We start from the raw sequence: 10054 nt of genomic DNA, 5'->3' as shown, positions 1-10054 counted from the left end.
GAAGCTGACATCCAGGTTTCATCTATACTGATAAATATAGGTTTGATCAAGAGCACTAAAAATATAAGTTACTGAATTTTTAATATCATGGTGTTTGCATAAGTTTACCATGGGAACTAAATTAGTAGCGCGAGTCCTGTGTATACCATTTCACGATTATTATCTCCCTTGAAAACTCCCAGAAGACGTCTCGGTGCAACTCACTTTCGGATAGTTCAATCAATAAAGATGACAGATGTATATCAAGAAGATGTGACACACCTCTCGCATTGAAGATCGAAATAAATTATATTAATGTTTCATCAATTGGTTACATCCATTATGTTTTTCATTATATTGCTCTGTTCCCAGCTTTCAAGTAAATGTTTTCTGCTCATTTCAGAATTTCATTATCTTTCCATTACTACCTCATGCTGTAATTTGTAATATTTGAATGTGCGAAAGTGTATCGCTGCGTAAAATTATTGTTATTGCCATTTATCTCGCTTGAAGAATAATGAAAATATGTTGTTTTTTTTACAGCTTTAATCAATGCAGTTACTGGAGGTTGAACGACAACGAGAAAAAGACTATAAAGTCTTAATGTTCTTTTATTATTGATTTATACTGTTGCATTTTTTAATGTTTATTTATATTTTTCATGAAATAACTTGAGTTACATTTAAGAAGGATCCTTTTTTTCTTCTTCAAAATGAATAAATGTTAATCACGCTTGAACAAATAGGCGCACGTACGAGTCTCCTTTATGATTATTTTAATTTTATTTCCTTGAACGGTTGGAATTTTTAGAGTATACAATTTGGAGAAATATCGATTTCGTACTCATTATACATGTATAGGACATTTGTGGCTCTCACCTGTCTGTCTGTCTGTCTGTCTGTCTCATTTCGTCTGGTGCATGCGAATGGATATGCTTGAATGAATGTGTTTCGGTACTTATATTATATAAACATACTTCTGGTTAGAAACGGGTATGTAATGGTGCTAAGATTGATATATAAAAACAGTCTCTTTTTAAATCACACTGTCTGCAATTTTACATCTGGCCACGTGGATCAAGATTGACTTAAACGGCAAACCAAAGTAATATGAAGGAATCTGTGAAATAATTGGATCTTTTAAACTTATTTGATGCAAGAAAAGTTAAACAGAATTAAACTAATTTTAAGAAGGCTGTTCTAGATGAATTTGCTGGTGCCAGTCAGAAATGTTGTCTAAAGACACCAGCAAATCTGAATATTGTACGATATTTAAATGAGCATATAATAAATTAATATACTGTGTTCCATTTATATAATGATAAAAAAAACATTTTTCTGGTTTAACATATTCAGCATTACACGAGCTGACGTATCAAACTCGTGTTATAATTTTCTTATCGAACTCGTGTTATAACTTTGTCAAGTAGTGTTATAAATGAACTATTAGTATTGAAGTCTTGAGAAAATATATCATAAAGAAGGATATATCAACGTATGAAAAATGCAAATTGCTGAGATGGTTTTCGTTAAAGTTATGCAGCCAAAAATGTGCAATAAATGTTTAAAATTGGAGAGCAAAGTGAGATGTTCCTACAAATGTATCTGAAATTATAGATAACGAATCTATATTATATGGTATAATATAAATACGGACAGTTTATTAATTTAATTATTTAATGTCATTTAAGTATGGACAGTACATATTATTTAATTTTCCGATATAATGTAAGTATGGACACCGAATCTAATTGTCTGATGTAATGTCTATTAATTATTCTCCTAGTATGAACAAACGATGTTAGACATATATAAGCATTCGTTGTTTTAACCATAATGATCTGTAGAACAGCTAAGTTTCCTTCCTTTCTTGACTTTATGTTTCGCTAACTAAGCTTAAAACTGTGCGAAAATCTGAACTATCCTGAAATGGACATTTTTTGTGGGCATGCGCACTGGAGCTAAGGGAGGTCATTTTAAGCACTACGACCAGTAACTCCATTGCAACCGTGAAACCCTCTATAAGTCTATCTCCATTTGCAGAGGGCCAGGCTAGAGTTAGGGATGCTTTAGGCTCCTTACCCGGCCCAACTGCGAAAATGTATCCTCTTGCAAAGATACACTACTTATAGCAGGCACATTTTGGGTCCTTTAGTTGGGAGTAATTTTTCACATAAAGTAAAGATAAAGTCACCAACTTTAGCCTTCTATCAAATTTTGAACTCAAGCTTCATTCAAAATGTATTGTGACCAAATACATTTTAGTTTTAATTAGTACACACATCAACATTGGACTGTAATGATATTTTTGGACACATGCTTATCATATAGTCGTACCTCGAGATGTCCTGACAAGCAAATTTTACTGCTAGGGTTTTTATTTCTCATATTTACTTCTGCATCTGTCCACTTACAAACCCGAAATATCTTAATGTAAACGTTTAATTGATTATTCCACTTGACCTAACGTGAATAATAGTGTTTCAAATCTGACAGAACAAATATATTTCGAATCATAATTCTCCTGTCAAAGCAACACAGAGACACGAAACATCAAGCGCGGCCGGATCACCCTAAACATAGTTTTTTGCATGTTGACTTATGTAAGACAACCTTTAGTTATCACTACAAAGCCGCCAACAAAGCAATATTTATGCGTTGTATAAGAAGGGCATTTGAAGGTTACACCGGACAAGAGTATTAATGGAACATCTGGAGAGAATTCCAAAACACACTGTTGAGAAAATCGGTCATTTATCAATCATTAGTCGCTGTTTTTCGCAAATTTCTGAAGAATAAAGAGCTTCATAATTAAGTAACACAAATAAGTGAGAAAAAGCAAGCTTTGTAAAAAAAAAATTAAGCAATTTATTTTTCTAGTATACAAAGCGAAAGCCTAAAATAGAATAACATACGGTATTGCGAATTAAATCCCATATAATCATAGAAGTATAGACACATGTCCTAATGATTAAAGTTCTTAATAAGCTTTATTGGAAATTTAAATTAATTCCAATGCTGGCAGTGTTGATGTGCCTGTGGTGGCCCGTGTAGTGGTGATGTGCCAACAGTCATTTGTTGGATCACAATGATCCAAGAATATATCCTTATCTGAAATTACAATATAAATTAATGTCTCTGTTTCGAGGAATATTATTTTTAATGAGCACTTTGCATTTCCAGTGAATACATAATTTGAATAAATAAACGAACTACTGGACACATCAATAGTACAATTGATTCTGATCAGATCTTAAAGCACGAATGAATAATTTCTAGACAAAACAAGACTATTTAGTTCCCTACTTGACCGTTGGTCACAATCAACATGTTCTAAACTAAACGTTGCCTAATGTAAATAACATTCTAGAATAGTCCTAATGTTTACAATATAAACTGTTAGTGACAATCAGAATATAAAATTTGATAAATACAATGCCCTTGACTTAGGCCAAGAAAATAATCCCAATAGTGAAACCATACTCACAGGAAACTATCAGTTATGTATTAGTTGTTTACATAATTATAAAACAAAATCAATGATTTGGGTCAAGTGGAAAATGAACTAGATTTTGGACATAGTCAAGTCCAATATACAATTTTCAATAGCAAATAATGAAATACAAAATAACAAACAATTCGAATTAAATATACATATCACCTCAGCTCATAAAGAAAAAGAAAGATTTATGCAATAAAGCTTTCTTTTAACTATTATCAGATGTACCGTTGATACAAATTTACTTACGATGATATATTATGAATAATTATAGGTTACTGCATCTGTATGGGAAAATATGAACGAGTTTTTTTAGATGGAATATTGCACGACCTGTGATGAATACCTTTTATTGGTCTAAATAAGGAGCTAAAGTGACCTCATTAAAAGTCTGACAATACGTGCCAGTTAAAGGAATATTTCCTAATCAACATCATTCTCAAGAGCTGTCTTTGCCATAGTTACCTGCACAAGGTATACAAATTACGTATTTATTTTTCAATAGCATCAACTTTCTGATCCAATAAAGGCTTGCCATTTACAAATGGAGTAACCACAACCTTATCTCCAGCTAGGGCATTGCCTAGCAATAAATGAATACCTCAGATCGATAAAGACCACGCCGTTCCGCTTGTCAAGGGGCCTGAAACTAAGTCTAAGGACACGTTTACACAGTAAGAGGAACATTGCCAAAGTCGCACTCAACCCCCAAAATAAGAAGACTTTCATTATCCGAAGACTTCTCAGACAAACGAAAAAAGTATCTGATAATACAAGACTCTGAGAAGTTCTTGCGTCCCTTACAATTTTAATAGGGATTGGATTGACATAATTACTAACAAGTGATATAAAACCGTACGATATGAATGGTTCATAATTATCCATGATAAAATCAGACCAAGGGTTGGTTTGACCCAAGAAATGTATTGCTATAAATACATGGCTGTGACCATGACCTGTTAAAAAATAAGTGCATTCGGAAAAGGTTTGTCTTTCTTCTGTTACTTATTTTTCCATTTATACAATCAGAAATAACGCGTCCTTTCTCCTTGCAATAGGTGCGCGTAGGAAGTGATACTGATTTCTGATCGATCTTATATGAAACGTGATTTCTAAAAGTTGTGCAAGATTGATATTTGGAAGTACACGTATTAGACTGAAATAGATGTTTTTTTTACCACAATACTGATGACAAAAGAAACGTTATGAGGTAAGGTAAACTCGTCAGCTGTACTAGCAGCATCGTCTAATGTTTCGTCCATGTGTTCATCAAGGTAAGTCTTAATATCATTATGGACGCAGTTCTTGGACTCGTCAGTTAATATCAGATGTGTGAGATTTTCGTAATCTTGAACAACATCCTTGGCTACTCTCCACTTGTCAAATAACTGCTCATTTCGTCTTGCAAATTCGACATAGGTTTGTCAAGATACTTTTTTTTTTTACAGTTCCTAAACTTTTGTCGATATACCTCAGGTACTGACTCATAATCCTTCAAGACACTTTCCTTCATCAGATCATAAGCAACACTTTGCTGTGCTGACAGGGAAACGTAGATGTCACGAGTTTTGTCAAAAGTTACAATTTATAATATATTTGTCAAATGAACTCTTGGTCATTGAAAATTTTCAGCATTCTTTTTAAAAATGAGGTATCTACTTTTTAGAATGGGCAGCCAAATATTCATAGCAACATCAAAACTTGAACTTGTGTGAAAAGTGAAGATTTGCTTTTCACTTTTCAGCTCTGTTTCTTTTAAACTAATTAAAATTGCCTTTCTACCTTTACTCGCTCTCTGTAATTCCCTCTCTTCATTTCATATTTCGTCTTTATTTGCATTAGCCCGGATACTATTCTCTCTCTCTCTCTCTCTCTCTCTCTCTCTCTCTCTCTCTCTCTCTCTCTCTGTGCAACTACAACTGTATTTGTGTCTCTCTTTCCACATTTTGCAACTGCATTTGTTTTTCTTCTTTCTGAACTCCATTTCATTCCTGTATTTTAACTTCAACCCCATAACTTATAGCCAGATGAAGACTTACTACTCAAATCCAAAGCACTTTTATCGAAACCTTTCTTATCTACCAAATAATGGACAATAATATGTTTTGTTTCTCGCTTCGTTAAAGAAGCCATTGGCCCAGAAAGATCAAAAGTTATGGCAAGCTGGAGCAATTCATCCTTTCTCAAGGAGTCTAACCGTTCCTGGATAAGATTTGAAATAAAGTTCTCCAGTTTAGATTACATTGTAGAAGCTTCTTGGTTTAACTAAACATTTATGTGAAATAATACATGGGGCTTTAACAATTTAAAAAGTGATTTTAAAACTTCAAAATCAATACCTTCTGATATATTATAGGGAAATTCGTATGCCGGACGAGCCCCAATTTTTTTAATTACAACCCCATGTCTTAAACTCATTTTTCTTCATAGCTGAAACAGTTTTGTGATGTAAGAAGATGGTAGAGATGCTGACTTGTGCATGTAAAGTTGAATGTTTTAATAAAGATGTTTATATAATTCTTGAATTTGACCCTTTTCGTAATATTGCCTACACAACTCAAAAGCGATATTGGTGTATACTTGGTAGGATGGCTTTTGCCACCTTTTGTGACTCCCAAACCCCGGGCGTTCTCTAAGCAATTTAATAAATAGTAAACGTAATCTGTTCATATGTGAATTTCTATATTTGGGGACATGTTTGATGTACTTGATGTTACGATGTGATTTAACGAGTTATATTTACCCATTGCCGTTCAACTTCAACACCGTCGATGATTTCGTTCCGAAGGAGTGCTCAGTTGATTCAACTTCAACACCGTCGATGATTTCGTTCCGAAGGAGTGCTCAGTTGATTTAACGTGGTCGTGAGATGAATTGCCACACTAATTCAGCCAATCCGCTGCTATAACAACTTCTTTAAGGCTCCAAGAAAAGTATGGCGTGTTTTATTGTGCTCTTGTCCTAGAGACCTACCTGCTTATTAGTTAATTATTAGTTAAGTTCAAACCAAATATATAACATTTTAATAAAATTCAGCTTATTGGTTTGGACAAAGGCATTACGACAAATTATAGGTGAAATACATTCTCAAGTTTCCTGAAAAATAAACTCCCAAAATCATTTATTCAAAAAAATATTCTTCTTCTAGAACTTGCTACATAATCTATGTTGCATGTCTGACCTAAACTCACTTGGGGTTAGAAAAAACCATTTCCGTTCAGTGTGGATGAATCATTAAAAGAAAAATGGAATGCATTTTGCAGATGACGCGGCTCTTGTGACCCACACCGAGGATACCCTCCAGAGACTGGGAGAGAGTTTCACTGATGCCTGCTAGCAGTTCGGGCTCACCGTCAGTCAGTGTCCCTTCCATCAAAATCCAATATGGAAGTTAGACCTGGAGCACCTATATGAGGCAAGAGCGTCGGCTCAACTCCTTCCATATACGGTACCTAAAACTCATCCTGAAAATCAGCTGGCAAGACCGCGTCCCACACAGCGAGATCCTTCAGCGTGCAAGTATCCTCAGTATGTACACCCTGCTAAGCACACGCCGCCCTCGATGGCTGGGACACGTCAGACGCATAGAGGATGGGAAGCTGCCAAAGTACATCCTATATTGACAGCTGGACACTGGCACCAGAAGAGTCGGCCGCCCCTAACTCCGTTTCAAGGATGAAGGCATGCGACATTTCACCCAACGGCTGGGAAGTGCAGGCCGAGGACCGAGGCACCTGGAGATAGACGGTCCGTAATGGCATAGCAGTCGCTGATGTGAGAAGAGATCAGCTGGCGGAAGAGAAACGTGAGAGAAAGAAGAGCGCGGCATCAACCACATTCACCCAGACTCCACAGTACGTATGCACCAACTGCAATAGGGACTGTTACTCGCGCATATGCTTGCAGAGCCACATCAGACGTTTCCAAAACCCCAGAGACAAACTACACAGAGACAGCCAACACTCCAAGGGCTCTCGAGACTGAGCGGCCAGTGATGATGATGATTCATTAAACAACGTCTGATTTGTAAACTATGTACATCAATCATTAGATAATTGTGGTAAGATACCTTCAAATGTAGTTCATGTTTTTTTACTGTAAAAGATAAACGATCTAACGATAGATATGAATGCAGATTTGTATTTAGCTATCCCGCTGATTGCCTACGTACAATAAGGCATTTGATTTGGAAAGGAAAAACATATTATTCAAGGAAAAACATATTCTTCAAGGATCTCTCTCTCTCTCTCTCTCTCTCTCTCTCTCTCTCTCTCTCTCTCTTCCTGACGCTTGTATGTTGATGAAATTTTATAATGTAGAGCTTAAACACAGACGTGTTTACATTTTATTAAGGAAATTAAATTTCAATTATTATTGATAAGTTGCGATGACTAATGAAGCTGAAATGCTAATGTTTGCTATGAAAAGCAGATTTAGTAAAAATTGCGTAGAAAAAAAAATAAACAAAGAAGAACTTTTTATTGCACTAGTAACGAAATATCACTTTTTCAGAGTTTTAGTCATAATATGTGAGATTTGTTGCGTCTTAGCAGAAGACGAAACTTCAATTGCTGACAAAATATGTGTGTAAAAAATGTATGTATGTATGTATGTATGTATGTATGTATGTATGTGTGTGTGTATATATGTATGTATGTATGTATGTATGTATGTATGTATGTATGTATGTATGTATGTATGAATGTATATATGTTCTACACATTTATTTTCAAAGTGTATCTTCTTCCATATGGAGTGGAGCTCTCCATAAACAGTAACCAGTTGTTTCTCCCAGGCAGGCATAGTAAGTAGCCAATCATGTACTTGGAATGATTCGGGTCAGAGGTCATTTTATACCTGTCACATATGACACAATATGATATCACTTTGCTTAAGGAAATGATTTGATATAAACACGGACACTTTAGCTTGTCAGCTTGATACGTGTTCGTCGTTGACATTCGTATCTATGAATTAATATTCATGTCAAATATGCAAAACATATACATATAAATCAGTAGTTCATGTATTTTGCCTGTATTAATACATACTTTATTGGGGTAAATTATGGAAAATTTCAAGCTTGATTTCAGTTACAGCCGAGTTGACATGACATAATTAGTATGACACAGGTGATCATTTTACGCTCGAGTGTTATGAAGTCCGTTGAAATATTTACTTGCCGGTTTAGGATGAATAATTCACGCAATCCTTATACAGCATTCTTTTATCATTCAGTTTTATTTTTAGATGGAATAGCCTGAAGAAAAACATGTCAGAATCAAAGTTTTTCTGCCAAAATTGTAAATGCTATCAACATGTTACTTTTTTATTTATATCGGAGGAAATAGAGGTCATGGTTAGTTTCGAATTCGGATTTATTTCAGTTACAAATATTCATACGATTGCACGATTTCCTCGTTCCAATTTAATATGTACCGGTGTGCCTTTGGAACATTTCATCAGAGAATTTGAATTTTGCCTTGGACATGATGCAAGTGCAACATTCTGATATGGTGGTGGATGTTTCTTTACAATTCGTAATAAAGGATTTTTCCCCTGATATTTCTGAACGAGACATGAGGTCTAAGACAAAATACCGTATTGTGAATATAGAGTCAGGTTTACAGTATGAAAGACTCATTAAAAATGCACTCACCTTAAGAGAGAGGTAGCAAATTATGTTGCAGTGATAAATTCAATCTAAAATTTACATGACCTTTAAATTTATATCAGAGTTCGAAAAACTTTGGTAGAGACCGAATGTGCTGGTAATACACAGCGTCCGATTTCTTGCGTAATGATAGGCATACATATGAGGTCCCTTCTTATCTTTAGGGTTAAACGAGACTAAAGAAAACTGTATAATCATCTATTCAGCTTTGATCTAAAATATATTGTCATTGTGCAAATAATAATACAGATAAATCTGACTAATGACAAAAACTTAAACAATGCATTTATCGACTCCAAAGCGAGCTACAAAATATATACCCATGGAGAGGCTGATCAGCGAACAGCGTGTCGTTTGCGGGACTATATGTTTCATAACCTCCGCACTGTCAATTGGCTCCACCAAAACGCTAATACATACAAACCATTTTATTCTTAATTTTGGAAGAACTTAGAAAACTACTTGTCTCTTCATGTTTACATTTAGTCGAATGGGTTTATCTTTCGAGGTATTTTGCGCAATGCTTGGTTTAGACATTTTTTGAACTTGGTGGGATAAGATCACATAAACTAACACAATTAATTTACCCAACAGGAAACGATGCTGTGAAATAACAAAATAGAGAAATTAAAGTCTGATATGGCCTCCATCAGTAATCATCAATGGTACAACACCTTCAATAGCAGTGCAAAATGAAATCATACACCACTTTCAATAACCTTAAAGAAAGTAAGAGAGAATAAATTTCAAAGACGCATTCTAGAATCACCGCAAAATAGCGACCATGAGAATCTAGCTCTGGATCAAGCAAGAAAAGATACAAAAGCTACATAAGGAAAAAACCCGCAAGTATGCAAGAAGATTTCTCAGAAACGGACTAACAACTCGGAATGACCATTTCAG

Source organism: Sinohyriopsis cumingii, chromosome 9 (assembly GCF_028554795.1).
Source record: "Sinohyriopsis cumingii isolate HCF-2022 chromosome 9, ASM2855479v2, whole genome shotgun sequence".
NCBI lineage: Eukaryota > Metazoa > Mollusca > Bivalvia > Unionida > Unionidae > Sinohyriopsis > Sinohyriopsis cumingii.
The sequence above is the reverse complement of the archived record's forward strand: the minus strand, read 5'-3'. Positions refer to the sequence as shown.